General features: G+C 50.8%; 1 long non-coding RNA gene across 4 annotated transcripts; it reads right to left on the bottom strand.

Moving 5' to 3' along the window:
* Nucleotides 1–3955: 3955 nt before the first annotated feature.
* On the bottom strand, nucleotides 3956–18435 carry LOC128849205 (uncharacterized). 4 transcript variants are annotated; one of them, XR_008447194.1, is made up of 3 exons: nucleotides 17958–18435; nucleotides 17064–17153; nucleotides 3956–10809 (listed from the first exon to the last, which is right to left on the bottom strand). It is a non-coding gene; the product is annotated as an uncharacterized LOC128849205 (long non-coding RNA). The 4 variants fall into 4 exon arrangements; XR_008447192.1 differs by lacking the exon at nucleotides 17064–17153 and having other exon boundaries at nucleotides 3956–4369; nucleotides 8178–10809; nucleotides 17988–18425; XR_008447193.1 differs by lacking the exon at nucleotides 17064–17153.
* Nucleotides 18436–19092: the final 657 nt, after the last annotated feature.

Genomic DNA, 19092 nt, shown 5'->3' with positions numbered 1-19092 from the left:
CGCGAGGGAGGCGCGAGGGAGGCGCGAGGGAGGCGCGAGGGAGGCGCGAGGGAGGCGCGAGGGAGGCGCGAGGGAGGCGCGAGGGAGGCGCGAGGGAGGCGCGAGGGAGGCGCGAGGGAGGCGCGGAGCTTTGAGGAGCGGTGGGGGGGGCCGGGGTAGTGCGGGGCGAAGAGCGGCCGTGGGAGGTGGGTGAGGGGGTCTGTGCGGTGGGGAGGAGGGGAGCTGAGCTGAGGGGAGGGAGGAGGGGGAGGGGGGGTGAGGGGGGAGGAGGGGGAGGGGGGGTGAGGGGAGAGGAGGGGGATGAGGGGGGAGGGGGGAGGGGGGGATGAGGGGTGAGGGGGGGTGAGGGGGTAGGAGGGGGTAAGGGGGGAGGAGGGGGATGAGGGGTGAGGGGGGGTGAGGAGGGAGGAGGGGTGAGAGGGTAGGAGGGGAGGGGGGGTGAGGGGTGAAGGGGGTGAGAGGGTAGGACGTAAGGGGGTAGGAGGGGGGAGGGGGGAGGGGGCGGGGTAGTGCGGGATGAGGAGCGGCCGTGGGATGCGGGGGGGTGGGGTCGTGCAGTGTGGGGGAAGGGGGGGGGGCTGTGCGGGTAGGGGGGTGAGACAGAGATGCGGGGCTTGGGGGGGTCGTGCAGGGCGAGGGGTGGTGCGGGGGGAAGGGGCGGTGCGGGCTCGGAGCAGGGAATGAGGGGAATGGGGGGAAGGAGCTGGGGGGGGGGACACACACCAGAGCCCACATGAACAGGAGCCGCGGTGGAAGGGTCTGGGGGGGCGAGGGGGGAGGTTGTTGGGGCTGTTGTTCCTCAGCAGCAGCAAACGAGGTGTGTGTGGGGGGGTGGTATGGGGAGAACCCTCTGCCCGGCGCTTGGTCCAGAGGGTGGGTTCCAAACCAGAGAGGAGTGAAGGAGTGATCCCTGTCTGCCTGTTTGTGTAGGAAAAGGTTTAAAAGGACCTCCGAGTACATTTATGAGGTGCTGTTTCTGAGTGGCAATGGCAGTGACATCAAAATCCGTGCCCTGGGAAAGGAGTGGAACCTGCACAAGGTGTATCTGTGCCAGGTGAGCAGCTGCCGTCGCGCTTGCCAGAGAAATTGCGGTTTTAATAAAAGGTTGTCCAGTAAATCACAGAATCACAGAGTTGTTTGGGTTGGAAGGGACCTCAAAGCCCATCCAGTCCCACCCCACTGCCATGGGCAGGGACACCTCCCACTGGATCAGGGGCTCCAAGCCCCATCCAGCCTGGCCTGGAACCCCTCCAGGGATGGGGCAGCCACCACCGCTTTGGGCAACCTGGGCCAGGGCCTCCCCACCCTCAGAGGGAAACATTTCTTCCTCAGATGTCATCTCAATCTCCCCTCTTGCAGCCAAAAATTGCTCCCCCTTGTCCTGTCCCTGCACTCCCTGGTCAAGAACCTCTCCTCAGCTTTCCTGGAGTCCCTTTCCATACTGGAAGCTGCTCTAAGGTCTCCCCAGAGCCTTCTCTTCTCCAGGCTGAATAACCCCAGCTCTCCCAGTCTGCCCTCCTACTTGAGATTTTTCCTTTTTTCTCTTTTTTGTCTTACATTTCTGATGCAGTTAAACATCGTATTTTCAATAGTAATGTTAGGAAGCATAGCTGTCCGATGGAACTCGAGTGTAGGAACCTTAGGTCTCTGTATTTTTTACGCAGCCTTTGTCTTTGAATGAAGGCTCTCTTGCTGTTTTATTGCACAGAAGCTCTGAAAAGGAATGAATCTTAGTGCTCCTCTGCAAAAAAATGGTGCTGTTTCCACAGGTGTTTTATTTTGGGCTTGTGAGAGGGTGAAGTTCTCTGTGTTACTTTCTGTGTTTTGGGAGCAAAGAGGTGCTGCTATCTTGAGTCATGTGACAGGAGCAGGGAGAAGCCACACCTTTGTCTTGAAATATCTGATTCCATTATGCTGTTGGTTGTAAAGTGGGAGCCTGAGCCTGGAAGAATCCATTTGAAGCAAGAAGAGTAAAAGGTCATCCAGTTCCATCCCCTGCCCAAGGACACCTCCCACTGGATCAGGGGCTCCAAGCCCCATCCAACCTGGCCTTGAACCCCTCCAGGGATGGGGCAGTCACAACTTCCCTGGGCAACATGTTCCAGTGTCTCACCACTCTCACGGTGAAGAAATTCTTCCTAATGTCCAGTCTAAATCTGCCCCTCTCCAGTTTATACCCGTTCCCCGTCATCCTGTCACCACAAGCCTTTATGAATAGTCCCTCTTCAGTTTTCTTGTAGCCCCTTCATGTACTGGAAGGTCGCTATAAGATCTCCTCGGAGCCTTCTCTTCTCGAGGCTGAACAACCCCAACTCTCTCAGCCTGTCTCTCTCAGCCTCTCCTCATACGGGAGCTGCTCCAGCCCTCAGATCATCTTTGTAGCCTGGGAACTGTCATTGCTCTCCTGTAGGAAAAAGCATTTTATTTTGCGGGTGTTGGAACCTGTTAAAGATCACAACAAGAGGGCAGGGAGGTCATTTGGCTGTAGCCAAGGACTGACCCACGGCCGCCTCTGGCTAGGGCTAAGGGTAGGTTGGAGCAGGTGGGTGCGGCTGCATTTCTCCTCCGCCCCATTGACCCTCTGCAGGGAACGGAGGATGGCAGCGGGCTAGGTGCTCAGACCGAGGGTGCACAGCATCCTAGGGGGGCTGGTGCCGCTTCAGCCCTGGCTGTGCCTGGTGATGGTGTTTTTAGTCATCGTCGTTGCGATTCTGTTGTTGGAATCATAGAATCACGGAATGGTTTAGGTTGGAAGGGACCTCAAAGCCCATCCAGTTCCACCCCCTGCCATGGGCAGGGACACCTCCAGCTGGATCAGGGGCTCCAAGCCCTATCTAACCTGGCCTGGAACACTTCCAGGGATGAGGCAGCCACCACTGCTCTGGGCAACCTGGGCCAGTGGCTCACTAACCTCATTGTGAAGAATTTCTTCCTAATGTTTAGTCTAAATCTTCTCCCTTCCAATTTAAAGCCATTTTCTCTCCTTCTGTTGTTCTATGCCCTTGTAAAAAGTCCCTCCCCAGCTTTCCTGGAGCCCCTTTCAGTCCTGGAAGCTGCTCTAGAGTCTCCTCAGAGCCTTCTCCTCTCTGCCTGAGTAACTCCAACTCTCTCAGCCAGTCCTCATAGCAGAGGTGCTCCAGCCCTCTGATCATCTTTGTAGCCTCCTCTGGACCCATTCCGACAGTTCCATCTCCTTCTTACATTGGGGGTTCCAGAACTGGACACAGGGCTCCAGGTGGGGTCTCACAAGAGAGGAGCAGAGGGGCAGAATCCCCTCCCTTGACCTGTTTCGACTTGTTGCTACGTCTCGAGTTGGTGAAGCTTGTCCTGAAAACTTAGTGTGGGTTGATGACTAAAACTGAGTATTAAATCACTTTTGAACAGAATTTGAAAGTTGGGAATTGGTTTTGGCGAGGCCTGATTGTACCAGTGATGGTCTTGTGAGGTGGAATTTTGTGGCGGAGTTACCGATCATGTCCGTCAGATTTGTATCTCAATTCATGCTCTGTCATTGGAACTCTGTTGCTATAGGTAAAATGCTTCTGTAGGTTAAAAATAACGCTCCATGAAATGAGGACTTCTCTGCCTTGTTGAACAGACTGTCTCAGTCGGAATGTTGGTGTCCCTCGTCTCTCCAGTGACTGTGTGTAGTTTGGTAAATGACAGGAAGGTGCTGCTCTCTCTGTTCATGGCAGATGCGAGAAGGCGAGGATTGCCTTTTTATGATGCTGTTTACTAAAATGGCAAATACTTATGAAAATGAGGAGTTACAAAGCCAAGGAGCCTCACAGGGACTGGTGAGAGGAATAAGATCCTGTTTCTGAGTAGTGTGTTGTGTGTCATCACAGAGAGGGGATCTGCTGAAGGTGTAGGAATGGCTATGTAATGGAATTGAAGTTGGATTTGATGTTGTTTGAGAGGTACACCACCACACTGAGGAAACCGGGAGGAGAAGTACAAAAATAAGGAAGCCTCTCTATAATATAATAGCAGTCAGTTACTAAAAATAAATATTGTAAACACGAAATAACAACATCAGGTGAATCTACAGTCTCTTGTTCCTGTTAGCAGCCCCACAGTCTTTGGCTTTATTGATGTCCCCCTGTCCCACACAGAGCCATCACCTGCACTGAGATGCCATTTCTTTGCTTCGAGTCAGAAAGACGTCAGACTGGTTAGAGATGTCAACAAGATCCATAACTGGACTCTCATACTCCACATCGCGTTGTGACCAGGAATTTTCACCCTCTCTCCTCCGACAGAGAGGTGTTTAAGGAACGGGTGGATGAAGTGCTGAGGGACATGGTTTAGGGAGTGTTAGGAATGGTTGGACTCGATGATCCAGTGGGTCCTTTCCAACCTGGTGATTCTGTGAATTGATACAAACATTATCTTATAATATATGTGCATATTGTAAGTGTTGTATGTGTTCGGTACCGTGTATAGTTTAAATATTCATACCATCGTGCTATTCTTATTGACTGGTCGTAAACAATATTGTATGGATATATTAAGCCAGCTCTCAAAAGAGTGGTTCTGTGTGTGTATGCGTGTGTGTGTTTAAAGCGCTTTAAACGTTTGTAAGATTTGCAAGTTGGGTTTTGGTTATAGGAGCTTGAGCCTCTGTTTGTTTCGATTAATCTTAAAAATGCAACTCTGAGACCTTTCAGTCTCAAACGTCCACTAAGCCAGCAAACAGGTAGATTTACCTGGGACCTTTGAAGTGAAAGGCTGCAGAGAACACAATTTCAAATTGAAAAAAAAAAAAATACAAAAAGCACGTAGACAATAGAAAAAGAAAATGGAAAAAAAACCCAGCCCTATAGCTGTGTGTGAGTTTCCCCCCCACCCTATTCCCCTCACAGCCCTGTGGCTGTGTGTGAGGTTCCCCCCCCCCATTCCTCCCCGCCCTTATTCCTGATATGTGAAGGTTTTTTGTTTTGTTTCAGCTTGGCAGTCCTTATCTTTCTCTAGGGGAGTAACAATTTATGAAGAACACTCTGCATTCCAGTGTCCGTTATAAGAACCGTTTGATGAACTGGCACTGCAGACACTGAGGGATATGCTGAGAGATAAAGGACTTGTTGTTGCACCTGAAAAAGTACAAAGGTCGGCTCTGTGGAAGTATTTGGGCTGGCGCATTTCTGATGCCCAAATCCCACCACAGAAAATTGAACTGACGACCAGTTTACGTGCTGTTAAAGATGTTCAAACGTTGTTAGGGAATATTCAATGGGTCCACCGTTGTGTGGACATTTCCAACTCTGATATTGCTCCCTTGACTGTGTTGTTGCACAATGCTGACACAGCCTCCAAAACTGAGCTTACCGCAGATCAAAGGACTCTTTTACAAAAAATCAGTTGTCGCTTACAAAATATCTTGGTCATCTTGGAAGATCCTGAATTTACCGATATCGCTTTTGGTTTGTAGCAATAGTGAATCCCCGTATGCAGTCATCTGTCAATGGCAAAACAAAAGAGGGGAATCTGGGAAGGACAAGAGACCTGAATGACCCTGCCATTGCCAGTAGTAAGAGAACTGATAAAGCTGAATCATTCTGGGTATTGGAATGGGTGTTTCTGGGTGAGCAGCCAAAAACGAGCATTCAAACCAGACCCGAAGCTGTGGCAGAGTTAGTACGAAAAGGCAGATCTCGAATTATTGAGATCAATGGTCAAGAACCTGCAGACACTAGCATTCCAGTTAATGCTGTAGACCTAGAGTGGTGGTTACGAAATGTAATACCACTATTCAGGAAGCCCTATTAGGATTTGAAGGACAAATACATTTGCAGCAGCCGCAAGGGAAAAAAGTGGCAGATATTGTCACGAAATCAGTGGCTGGAGAGAACGAAAGTCAGTATGCAACCACTGGTGGATGGCCTTACTGTATATACTGAGGCCGGAAAACGACTGCATTGTGCTGTTTGTGTATGGCACGAACGTGCTGAATGGCACAAGCATATTTTGGAGGGACAGCCCCAAGATTCTTTACAGACCTTAGAATTAACTGCTGTTGGTTGGGCCCTGTTGAATTGGCTAACCACCCCTCTTAATGTTGTAACGCACTCGTATGTAGCAGGAGTAGTCCCAAGATTAGAGGATGCTCTTCTAAGACAACTAACCCAAGATTAGGAGCATTGTTTGTGCAATTACGCTCCACGCTTCAACCACGCACAGAGCCTTGTTGTGTTATTCATGTGTGAAGTCATCAACTTGACGTAGGACTAGGAAGGGGTAATCAGGTAGCAGATAGCTTCGTTAGTCCAGCTCAGCATATGCCCCCTATGGGCAAGAGCGAAGCATTCGATAAATATGATAATTGGGATAACAAACTTCCAATTGGATCCGAACCACAAGAACTTCAACTTGTGGATTCATTGAATGCTACGTATTGTTTTTTGGGTTTTTTTTTTTGTTTTTATAGGTTTAGCATCGTGGTCTGAGGTATAGAAGGAAACAAGACTAGCGGACCAAGCAGCACCAACAATAATTAATCCCATGGGGAACAGCAGTGATTGGGAGCGGAAATGGTGCAACATTACAATACGAAATAAAACTCACTCCGCTCCTGGCACTGCATTACCAAGACGATTACCACCAGGATACCTTTCGATCTGTGGTAATCGAGCGTGGGCAGGCATGCCCTCTAACCCGAAGGGTGGACCATGTACCCTTGGTCAGCCCAGTTTGGGCGTTCCATATCATCATCCAAATCAAACTCATCCCACTAGGTGGAAAAGAGACCTGAATTCTTAGGAAAGATTTTTGCATTTCTTTTGCTATCAAGAGTCGCAGCCATAAAAGCGCATAAAAACTTAGAAGAATTATTTTGTTGGGTAGTGAAGCAAGCCAACATGACAAGTCGAATTTTGTCTGAACTGGCTGCAGCAATAAAGTTTTCTTCTTTTTTTTTGTTATTGGCGCATGGTCATGGCTGTGATGATTTTGACCTAGGTCTCTCCTTTTTTTCTTTTCTTTGATTTGAATGGATTATCCAACTGGTTAGGATTGACTGGTTGGCTTAGGAGCGTATTAATGTTGTTGATAGTTATACTTGTAGAAATAGCTCTTTTCAGTTGTGTAAGGTTATGTCTAAGACAAATGCTATCACGAATAACAAATGAACCCTGGCTTGTTCAAAACAAAAAGGGGGAATTGTGGAAGAATGGCTCATGATTTAATAGCAGTGAACAATCCAGGGTTTGCTGTCTGTAGCTAGGCCTGACCTTGAGATAAGATAAAAGGGAGTAGAATACAAGAATGTGGAATCCAGCGTGGGAAAGTCCCGAAGAGTTGTGATGAGAACTTTGTATCTGCCCCTTTTGCGTGCTCAAGAGCGTCTGGCCAGTTGCGTGACAGCATAAGGTGCGTGAACAGCGGGACATAACCAATTAGGATTTGTTACTCCGGGTCTGCCTCCCACTCCAACAGCCACCAAAGAGCCCAGGAGCCCTCTAGTGATGGCACAGCCACTGTCACAGCAGTCAAGAGAATTATAGAACGGTTTCAGTTTGAAGGGACCTCAAAGCCCATCCAGTTCCAGCCACTGGATGATGCAGACACTGGATCAGGGGCTCCAAGGCCCATCCAACCTGGCCTTGAACACCTCCAGGGACAGGGCAGCCACGACTTCTCTGGCCAACCAGAAATGCACCAACGTGCATTTCCAGTGGTCTTGCTGGAACAGGTTGCCTGGAGAGATTGTGGAGTCTCTATCCTTGGAGGTCTTCAAAATTATTGGGCAACTGGCTCTAGGTGGCCCTGCTTGAGCAGGGGTATCGGACCCAATGAACTCCAGAGGTCCATTCCAACCTCAACTAGTCCATGCCTCTGTAATTCCATATGCAACTGGACAGGAAGAAGGTGGGTGATTTATGCAGGTGTAGTGACACTGGCTGGAAGAGCACTCTGGATTTCTTTATTGTATTTCCCCTCTTTCTGGTCTTGCAGCTGCCCCGGGGAGAAGGAGGCCCTGCAGACACAGATGTTTGGGCTGCCAGCTACCAAGGACAAGAGGTGGGCACGTAGAGTCCAGCACCTGGGGAGGAACAGCCCCTGCACCAGGACAGGTTGGGGATGACCTGGAAAGCAGCTATCAGTACTGCCCATTCCAAGGCAGAGTTGCCCGTCGAGGCGGCGGTTACCGTCACGCGTCATTCCGAGGCGGCAGTTACCTGTCCCGGCCGTTCCGAAGCAGACGCTGCCGGTGCCGGTGCAAGTAGCGGGCGCTGCCGAGGCACAGCCGCCGGTTCCGGCCGGAGCTCCCGGTCCCCGGGCCCGTTCCGGGGCGATGGGGGGGCTGATCAGCCGTGTGCTGTGGGGCACAAGGCGAGGGAGGAAGCGGGAGCGCAGCGAGAGAGACGACAGTGACAGCGACGACGGCAGAGGGCAGCACAGCCGGTGCGGGCAGGGAAGGGGCGGTGTGGGGAGCGGCGCCGGGGCAGAAGGGGCGCTGCAGGGTCGGGTGGGCGCAGGGGAGCGGAGAGAAGGGGCGAGGGGGCGCTGCGGGGCCGGGGAAGCGGTGCGGTGGGAGGAGGGGCGTGCGGGGCCGGCAGCGGAGAAGCGGTGGAGGGGCGCTGGGTGTGGGGAGAAGGGGGGGGGGGGATCATCCTTCCAAAATTTATTTAACATCTTCTAAAACTTTTCACTGAACTTGGTTTCTTACATTGTTTCTATACACAGTCAGATTTGCTTTGTTATAATTGTCTTGAGGCTTATATAAAAATAAGCATTTAAAATGCCCGAAGAGTGATTTTTGCTTTAAAATTGTGCTACTGCACGTGACCCCCAAGACAGCAGAGAGACTCCTGGGAATGAGGGTACCCCAAGCAGTGTAAAAATATTCATCAAAATAAACAAAAACTCTGTCCTCCAAAGTGAAGGTCTGCTCCTGGGAATTATTAATTATTATAGTTGTACAGAATCGGAACTTCATTCTCCTCTGCTAAATATTTACAGCCCCTCCCATGTGCCTCCGCCCGCTCCAGCATTGCTGCAGCTTTGTCCTAAGGCGTCTTAATTCTAAGGCAAGAATTAATCACTGCTTTTCCCTGGGACACACAAAATGATGCTATGGGCACCCACGGCCCCAGGAGCGCTTGCCGACATCCCTGAGGATGCCAAAGGGCCATGGAGTGACATCAGCTATTGCTGCTTACTTGATGGAAGGAGTTGGGATTGGTTTTGCCAGCGTCTCGCTGCGAATCACGCACCCCAGTGGTGCTCGAGCCGCGGTTTGCTGTCCCGGGACAATGCGAGGGGGCCCGACGTTATTTTACCCCGTGCTGCCACAGGGAACAGCGGCGCCTTCCAGAGCGATGAGGGCAGCGGGACAAAAGAAAAACCTCTCCTCAGGTCCTCCCAGCCTAATCCTGAAAGCTTCGCTGCTGCAGGGCCCGACTGCTCCCCGCGCTGCGCATCCCTGCCTTCTTAGTTTCCCTTTTGTCCTGGTGATGAATTCAGAATGCCCATCCTCAGGAATATGGGTGTCTCTCTCTCCAATCTACCCTAAAAAGAATTTAAATTAAAAAAACACCACTAGAGAAAAAGAAAATAAGTTCTCTATACCATTCTTCAGGGACATCGAAAGGTGAAGCCAAAACTAAGCAATATAACCCCCAGACTATGTACATACAAAGACATCAGATCTCTTGAAACATAAATATACAGTGTGTAAATCCAGGTGTCACCTAAAAGGTTGAAGACGCAGAACTATTTCACAGACAAAAAGCAAACCAAATTCACCGCGCCAAGCACAGACACACGGCCACGATGTGCGGATCTGCAGGGAAGAGAGCGACCCGGCCGGGTGGTGGTTCCTGTATCCGCACATGCACCAGGGAAGGGTGCCAGTGGTTTTCAGAGGTGCAACACAACCATACGGACATGCCACGTGACTACACTCTAGGGTGCAGGTGAGGTGAGAGGTCGGGAAATGGGATTAGACCCCGAGTCCCCAATTATTTCCAGGCACGTGCTCTGCTGGCGCCGTTAAAGGGGCGCCTCTAACTCGGAGCCAGCAGGTTCTTTAATATTGCTCACCAACAGAGATACCTGGTATCTCCCAGTGCAGACCCGGAACACGCCGGTTGGAATTCTGCACCCTGTGCTTGAAAAGTTACCATGACTTTCATGGAAATAATACAGCCTTGATCAGGGTAAAAGACTAACGGAGGTCTTTAGCCCAATCTTGGAGAGGTTTGCTTTCTACAGCATGGACACGCTACGACAGACATAAATAGGTACCGGTTACTGTAAAGTGACAATGCAGTGTCTTAATTATTCCAGCATTACCCTTTCTGCTGTTTGGGAAGGTGGGAGAGTGGTTAGGAGATGTGGGGAGGAGAGCTGGTGTTTGATGGAGGCTGCAAGTGGAACAGGTCCAGCTCTAACTGGGAATGTAGGCAGACAGCCAAAAGACGCTTTGAGCTTTACTCGACACGCGGTTTTATGGCATGCAATGAAACTCCTACGACAGCTCTTTCTATAAAGTACACAGCATCTCCAGTCCCACTGGTGGTATCTCACGGGAACAAGTAAAGCCGAGAGTCTGCTTGCAAGGGGAGGCCTCGTATGTGTGTGTGTGCGGAGGGAGGGACCGGGGGTGGGGGGGAAACGTCCTGTTCTGCTGAAACCAAGCTCTTCGGCAAACCTCCTTCCTCCTATCGCTGGCCAGCCTCCCGGATCCGGCAGGCCACCGCCGTGATGAGCGCTGCGCCCTTGCCGCTGCCATCTTCCGACTGGAGGAAGGTCACCTCGCACTTTGGAGACAACTGCTTCACTGTTTTGTGCATGACGGCGGAGAAGCTGCAGGGCACAGCGTGGGAAAGAAGAGCTGCTGGTGTAACTTGCCCTGGGCTGCAGGTGCCAACAGGGAACAACCCCCTGCACACACACCTGCAGAGCTGCCCCCAACAGCAGCTCCAGCAGGACTACAGACAATGGAGAAAGGTGGATGGATGGAGAGAGAGCTGCCAGGCTGGAGGCATCGGCAAGCACAGGCCTGCACGCTCCAGCTTCATGCTTAGGAATATGATTTAGCAATCGACAGGTACAACTGTGTTGATGATCTCAAAGTTTTTTTCCAACCAAACAATTCTATGATTTCCTGATGCTCTCAGACCACAACCTCCTCTGCAAGGCCCAGGGGCTGCCTGTAAGGTGTCCTGTCCAGGTCCTGGAGAAACGTTGTGGCAAAAGACTATATCAAGAACAGATAAGGATGAAAAGGAAGTTAAAGCTGTTCGAGGGGACTGCACGATCACGAAAAGGGGCAAAGAGCCTTTTGGGGGCTGTGGGGAAACTTGGCGAACTGTCCTTAATACTTTACAAGCGCTGAAGGCGGAGTCAAAAGTCGCCGCTGCCGCTGTGCGCGCCACAGCCCCCCCCAATCCCCCGGCTGAACCTCATCGCACCACGAGTCGTACGAGTGCTTTCTTTGGGGTGAGCCAGAATTACCCAATGAAAGGAATGACTGGGAAAGTTTGTACCGGCGTCTGCGAGCTCTTAAATCCGACTGTAAAAAGGGGGAATGCGTCTGAGGACATAAACGGCCCCGTTGCGCCGGAGGCACCCGATATTCACCCATCAGAGGGCGGAAGTGCAATGACACAGGAACCGGAAGTGCCCACAGTAGCGGCTGCGCTGATCAAGTGCGGGGCGGCCCGAGCTGTCGGGCTGGCGAGGAATCAGAGGAGGAAGAAGATGCCACGAAAATGCTGTAACGACCAAGGACTGCTACCTGTTAAACAATTGCAGATGACACTAAGCTGGGAGGAAGTGTGGATCTGCTGGAGGGTAGGGAGGCTCTGCAAAGGGATCTGAACAGGCTGGACCGCTGGGCCGAGGCCAATGGCATGAGGTTCAACAAGGCCAAATGCCGGGTCCTGCACTTGGGGCACAACAACCCTGTGCAGCTACAGACTGGGGGAAGAGTGGCTGGAGAGCTGCACGGAGGAGAAGGACCTGGGGGTGATGGTTGACAGCGACTGACCATGAGCCAGCAGTGTGCCCAGGGGGCCAAGAAGGCCAACGGCATCTTGGCTTGGATCAGAAATGGGGTCACCAGCAGGTCCAGGGAGGGGATTCTCCCTCTGTACTCGGCACTGGTGAGACCGCACCTCGAATACTGTGTTCAGTTCTGGGCCCCTCACCACGAGAAGGATGTTGAGGCTCTGGAGCGTTTCCAGAGAAGAGCAACGAAGCTGGTGAGGGGCTGGAGAACAGTCTGACTGAGGAGCGGCTGAGAGAGCTGGGGTTGTTTAGCCTGGAGAAGAGGAGGCTGAGGGGAGACCTTATTACTCTCTACGACTACCTAAAAGGAGGTTGTGGAGAGGAGGGAGCTGGGCTCTTCTCCCAAGTGACAAGGGACAGGACAAGAGGGAATGGCCTGAAGCTCCGCCAGGGGAGGGTTCAGGTTGGATATCAGAAAAAAAATACTTCACAGAAAGAGTCATTGGGCACTGGCAGAGGCTGCCCAGGGAGGGGGTTGAGTCGCCTTCCCTGGAGGTGTTTAAGGAACGGGTGGATGAAGTGCTGAGGGACATGGTTTAGGGAGTGTTAGGAATGGTTGGACTCGATGATCCAGTGGGTCCTTTCCAACCTGGTGATTCTGTGTATTGATACAAACATTATCTTATAATATATGTGCATATTGTAAGTGTTGTATGTGTTCGGTACCGTGTATAGTTTAAATATTCATACCATCGTGCTATTCTTATTGACTGGTCGTAAACAATATTGTATGGGTATATTAAGCCAGCTCTCAAAAGAGTGGTTCTGTGTGTGTATGCGTGTGTGTGTTTAAAGCGCTTTAAACAGTTGTAAGATTTGCAAATTGGGTTTTGGTTATAGGAGCTTGAGCCTCTGTTTGTTTCGATTAATCTTAAAAATGCAACTCTGAGACCTTTCAATCTCAAACGTCCACTAAGCCAGCAAACAGGTAGATTTACCTGGGACCTTTGAAGTGAAAGGCTGCAGAGGACACAATTTCAAACTGAAAAAAAAAAATACAAAAAGAACGTGGACAATAGAAAATGGAAAAACCCCAGCCCTATAGCTGTGTGTGAGTTTCCCCCCCACCCTATTCCCCTCACAGCCCTGTGGCTGTGTGTGAGGTTCCCCCCCCCCCATTCCTCCCTGCCCTTACTCCTGATATGTGAAGGTTTTTTGTTTTGTTTCAGCTTGGCAGTCCTTATCTTTCTCTAGGGGAGTAACAATTTATGAAGAACACTCTGCATTCCAGTGTCCGTTATAAGAACCGTTTGATGAACTGGCACTGCAGACACTGAGGGATATGCTGAGAGATAAAGGACTTGTTGTTGCACCTGAAAAAGTACAAAGGTCGGCTCTGTGGAAGTATTTGGGCTGGCGCATTTCTGATGCCCAAATCCCACCACAGAAAATTGAACTGACGACCAGTTTACGTGCTGTTAAAGATGTTCAAACGTTGTTAGGGAATATTCAATGGGTCCACCGTTGTGTGGACATTTCCAACTCTGATATTGCTCCCTTGACTGTGTTGTTGCACAATGCTGACACAGCCTCCAAAACTGAGCTTACCGCAGATCAAAGGACTCTTTTACAAAAAATCAGTTGTCGCTTACAAAATATCTTGGTCATCTTGGAAGATCCTGAATTTACCGATATCGCTTTTGGTTTGTAGCAATAGTGAATCCCCGTATGCAGTCATCTGTCAATGGCAAAACAAAAGAGGGGAATCTGGGAAGGACAGAGACCTGAATGACCCTGCCATTGCCAGTAGTAAGAGAACTGATAAAGCTGAATCATTCTGGGTATTGGAATGGGTGTTTCTGGGTGTGCAGCCAAAAACGAGCATTCAAACCAGACCCGAAGCTGTGGCAGAGTTAGTACGAAAAGGCAGATCTCGAATTATTGAGATCAGTGGTCAAGAACCTGCAGACACTAGCATTCCAGTTAATGCTGTAGACCTAGAGTGGTGGTTACGAAATGTAATACCACTATTCAGGAAGCCCTATTAGGATTTGAAGGACAAATACATTTGCAGCAGCCGCAAGGGAAAAAAGTGGCAGATATTGTCACGAAATCAGTGGCTGGAGAGAACGAAAGTCAGTATGCAACCACCGGTGGATGGCCTTACTGTATATACTGAGGCCGGAAAACGACTGCATGGTGCTGTTTGTGTATGGCACGAACGTGCTGAATGGCACAAGCATATTTTGGAGGGACAGCCCCAAGATTCTTTACAGACCTTAGAATTAACTGCTGTTGGTTGGGCCCTGTTGAATTGGCTAACCACCCCTCTTAATGTTGTAACGCACTCGTATGTAGCAGGAGTAGTCCCAAGATTAGAGGATGCTCTTCTAAGACAACTAACCCAAGATTAGGAGCATTGTTTGTGCAATTACACTCCACGCTTCAACCACGCACAGAGCCTTGTTGTGTTATTCATGTGCGAAGTCATCAACTTGACGTAGGACTAGGAAGGGGTAATCAGGTAGCAGATAGCTTCGTTAGTCCAGCTCAGTATATGCCCCCTATGGATAAATTTTGTCTAGCAAGACAGAGTCACGACCAATTTCACCAGAATGCCAAAGGATTAAAACGACAGTATGGCTTAACAGAGAATGAAGCCCGTAGTATTGTACAAGCCTGTCCAAGATGTGGAAATCACGGTCCAGGAATAGGGATCGGAGTTAACCCTAAAGGACTAAAGTCCTCAGAGCTTTGGCAAAGGGATGTCACTCACATTGGGGAATTTGGAAGACTAAAATATGTTCACGTGACAATCGATACCTTTTCAAAATTTGTATGGGCAACCGCATTACCTGGTGAGAAAGCACAACATGTGTGTAAACACCTGTGTGTAAAAACATGTGTGTTGTCCTGCTTTGCTGTAATGGGGGTGCCTGAGACCATAAAACCAGATAATGGGCCTGCCTATACTAGTCAAAAGACGAGGGTCTTTTTGTCCAAGTGGGGAGTACAACATATCACAGGAATCCCGCACTCTCCCACTGGGCAGGCTTTAGTGGAGCAAACTCATCAAGTGTTGAAAGATTATTTACAAAGACAAAAAGACACTGAAATGGACGTGCAAATGAGATTGAATAAGGTTTTGTTCACATTAAACTATTTGTGTTTAATGAGTGATAGAGAAGAGCCACCGGTGATAATACATCATCAAAGTATAAGGTTGAATGAAAAGACAATTATCGCCAGCTTTCGAGTATTATATAGAGATCCAGTAACAGGAATATGGAAAGGACCTGTTGCTGTAATATTTAATGGTCGAGGATATATGTGTGTTTCCACAGAAGGTGGTCCTAGGTGGATACCAGCAAAAAGCATTCGACCCTATCTACAGACATCATCAGAATGTGATCAACGGCCTACACAAGAAGATCCTGCACAGGAATGAATGAAGAAAGCTGTAATTGTGGGAATTGTGATCCCTGGGTGTTGCATAATTGCGGTGACCGTGATAATAATCAGTGGCCCTGTAATACGGACTATTAAGGATCAAAATTGGAAGAAAGTAAAAGAAAACTGTAGGCATTCTTGTAAATGGAAACGGTATCAAAAATGAGGCAGTTTGGCTGTGTTTAGTATGTTTAAAACTAGTCATTGCAGTCAACCACCTAGCATTGTTTGATCTGCGACAAAATGTATGGGTTACTCTTGTACAAGTCTTGAACATTACTAGTTTTGTGCCAGTTTGGCGACCCCAAGCTTACCATTTGTGACTTGTCTTATAGGAGTTCCCATAAAAAAAAAATAATTTTTTTTTTTTTTTTAACTTTAATCAAACAATGCAAGAGTTGAAGTCACAGTTTAACATCACTAGTAACCTACCCTTTCGATGGGAAAACAAGAGCGAAGCATTCGATAAATATGATAATTGGGATAACAAACTTCCAATTGGATCCGAACCACAAGAACTTCAACTTGTGGATTCATTGAATGCTACGTATTGTTTTGTTTTTTTTTTTTTGTTTGTTTTTATAGGTTTAGCATCGTGGTCTGAGGTATAGAAGGAAACAAGACTAGCGGACCAAGCAGCACCAACAATAATTAATCCCATGGGGAACAGCAGTGATTGGGAGTGGAAACGGTGCAACATTACAATACGAAATAAAACTCACTCCGCTCCTGGCACTGCATTACCAAGACGATTACCACCAGGATACCTTTCGATCTGTGGTAATCGAGCGTGGGCAGGCATGCCCTCTAACCCGAAGGGTGGACCATGTACCCTTGGTCAGCCCAGTTTGGGCGTTCCATATCATCATCCAAATCAAACTCATCCCACAAGGTGGAAAAGAGACCTGAATTATGGAATTCTTGGGAAAGATTTTTGCATTTCTTTTGCTATCAAGAGTCGCAGCCATAAAAGCGCATAAAAACTTAGAAGAATTATTTTGTTGGGTAGTGAAGCAAGCCAACATGACAAGTCGAATTTTGTCTGAACTGGCTGCAGCAATAAAGTTTTCTTCTTTTTTTTTTGTTATTGGCGCATGGTCATGGCTGTGATGATTTTGACCTAGGTCTCTCCTTTTTTTCTTTTCTTTGATTTGAATGGATTATCCAACTGGTTAGGATTGACTGGTTGGCTTAGGAGCGTATTAAAAATGGGATTAATGTTGTTGATAGTTATACTTGTAGAAATAGTTCTTTTCAGTTGTGTAAGGTTATGTCTAAGACAAATGCTGTCACGAAAAACAAATGAACCCTGGCTTGTTCAAAACAAAAAGGGGGAATTGTGGAAGAATGGCTCATGATTTAATAGCAGTGAACAATCCAGGGTTTGCTGTCTGTAGCTAGGCCTGACCTTGAGATAAGATAAAAGGGAGTAGAATACAAGAATGTGGAATCCAGCGCGGGAAAGTCCTGAAGAGTTGTGATGAGAACTTTGTATCTGCCCCTTTTGCGTGCTCAAGAGCGTCTGGCCAGTTGCATGACAGCATAAGGCGCGTGAACAGCGGGACATAACCAATTAGGATTTGTTTTGTTAGCGCGTGCACTATTGGGATAAGTCTATAAGAAGTGTAAGGTGCATGAATAAAGGAGAACAATCATACTCATATTGAGACTCCATCGTTACTCCGGGTCCGCCCCCCACTCCAACAGCCACCAAAGAGCCCAGGAGCCCTCTAGTGATGGCACAGCCACTGTCACAGCAGTCAAGAGAATTATAGAACGGTTTCAGTTTGAAGGGACCTCAAAGCCCATCCAGTTCCAGCCACTGGATGATGCAGACACTGGATCCGGGGCTCCAAGGCCCATCCAACCTGGCCTTGAACACCTCCAGGGACAGGGCAGCCACGACTTCTCTGGCCAACCAGAAATGCACCAACGTGCATTTCCAGTGGTCTTGCTGGAACAGGTTGCCTGGAGAGATTGTGGAGTCTCTATCCTTGGAGGTCTTCAAAATTATTGGGCAACTGGCTCTAGGTGGCCCTGCTTGAGCAGGGGTATCGGACCCAATGAACTCCAGAGGTCCATTCCAACCTCAACTAGTCCATGCCTCTGTAATTCCATATGCAACTGGACAGGAAGAAGGTGGGTGATTTATGCAGGTGTAGTGACACTGGCTGGAAGAGCACTCTGGATTTCTTTATTGTATTTCCCCTCTCTCTGGTCTTGCAGCTGCCCCGGGGAGAAGGAGGCCCTGCAGACACAGATGTTTGGGCTGCCAGCTACCAAGGACAAGAGGTGGGCACGTAGAGTCCAGCACCTGGGGAGGAACAGCCCCTGCACCAGGACAGGTTGGGGATGACCTGGAAAGCAGCTATCAGTACTGCCCATTCCAAGGCAGAGTCGCCCGTCCCGGCTGTTCCGAGGCCGGTGTTATCGGTGCCGGCTGTTCCAAGGTGAGGGTCACCAATACTTAGCAGTCCCCAAGCTGTGATTAACAGTAACAGCCTCTCCAAGGTGCCAGTTAGCAGTACCGGCCGTTTCGAGGCGGCGGTTACCGTCACGCGTCATTCCGAGGCGGCAGTTACCTGTCCCGGCCGTTCCGAAGCAGACGCTGCCGGTGCCGGTGCAAGTAGCGGGCGCTGCCGAGGCACAGCCGCCGGTTCCGGCCGGAGCTCCCGGTTCCCGGGCCCGTTCCGGGGCGATGGGGGGGCTGATCAGCCGTGTGCTGTGGGGCACAAGGCGAGGGAGGAAGCGGGAGCGCAGCGAGAGAGACGACAGCGACAGCGACGACGGCAGAGGGCAGCACAGCCGGTGCGGGCAGGGAAGGGGCGGTGTGGGGAGCGGCGCCGGGGCAGAAGGGGCGCTGCAGGGTCGGGTGGGCGCAGGGGAGCGGAGAGAAGGGGCGAGGGGGCGCTGCGGGGCCGGGGAAGCGGTGCGGTGGGAGGAGGGGCGTGCGGGGCCGGCAGCGGAGGAGCGGTGGAGGGTCGCTGGGTGTGGGGAGAAGGGGAGTGCGGGGCCGGGGGACGATGCGGGGAGAAGGGGCGAGAAGCGGGGGGAGAAGGGGCGAGAAGCGGGGGGGGAAGGGGCGAGAAGCGGGGGGGGGGGAAGGGGCGAGAAGCGGGGGGGGGAAGGGGCGAGAAGCGGGGGGGGGAAGCGGCGAGAAGCGGGGGGAGAAGAGGCGAGAAGCGGGGGGAGAAGGGGCGAGAAGCGGGGGGGGGAAGCGGCGAGAAGCGGGGGGGGAAGGGGCGAGAAGCGGGGGGGGAAGGGGCGAGAAGCGGGGGGGGAAGGGGCGAGAAGCAGGGGGGGAAGGAGCGGAGCGGTTTGCGGCAACGACCGCGCCGTGCGGGGCGAGAAGAGGGAGACGCGGGGGAGCGGGGTCGGCCCGTGCGGGGAGAAGAGGCGAGGAGGGAGGAAGGAGTGAGGAAGCGCAGAGAAGGCTGGGAAAGGGGCGGTGCGGGCAGCGGGAGGCGGGGAGAAGAGGCGGGGAGCGGAGAAGGGGCGGGGAGCGGGAAGGGGGCGAGGAGAGGGGAGAAGAGGGGAGAAGGGGCGAGGAGAGGGGAGAAGGGGCGAGGAGGGGAGAAGGGGCGAGGAGGGGAGAAGGGGCGAGGAGGGGAGAAGGGGCGAGGAGAGGGGAGAAGAGGAGAGGGGAGAAGGGGCGAGGAGAGGGGAGAAGAGGCGAGAAGGGGAGAA

The sequence above is a fragment of the Cuculus canorus genome, chromosome 26 (genome assembly GCF_017976375.1).
Source record: "Cuculus canorus isolate bCucCan1 chromosome 26, bCucCan1.pri, whole genome shotgun sequence".
NCBI classification, from domain to species: domain Eukaryota; kingdom Metazoa; phylum Chordata; class Aves; order Cuculiformes; family Cuculidae; genus Cuculus; species Cuculus canorus.
Note: the sequence above shows the minus strand (reverse complement) of the source record. Positions and strands in the feature narration are given on the sequence as shown.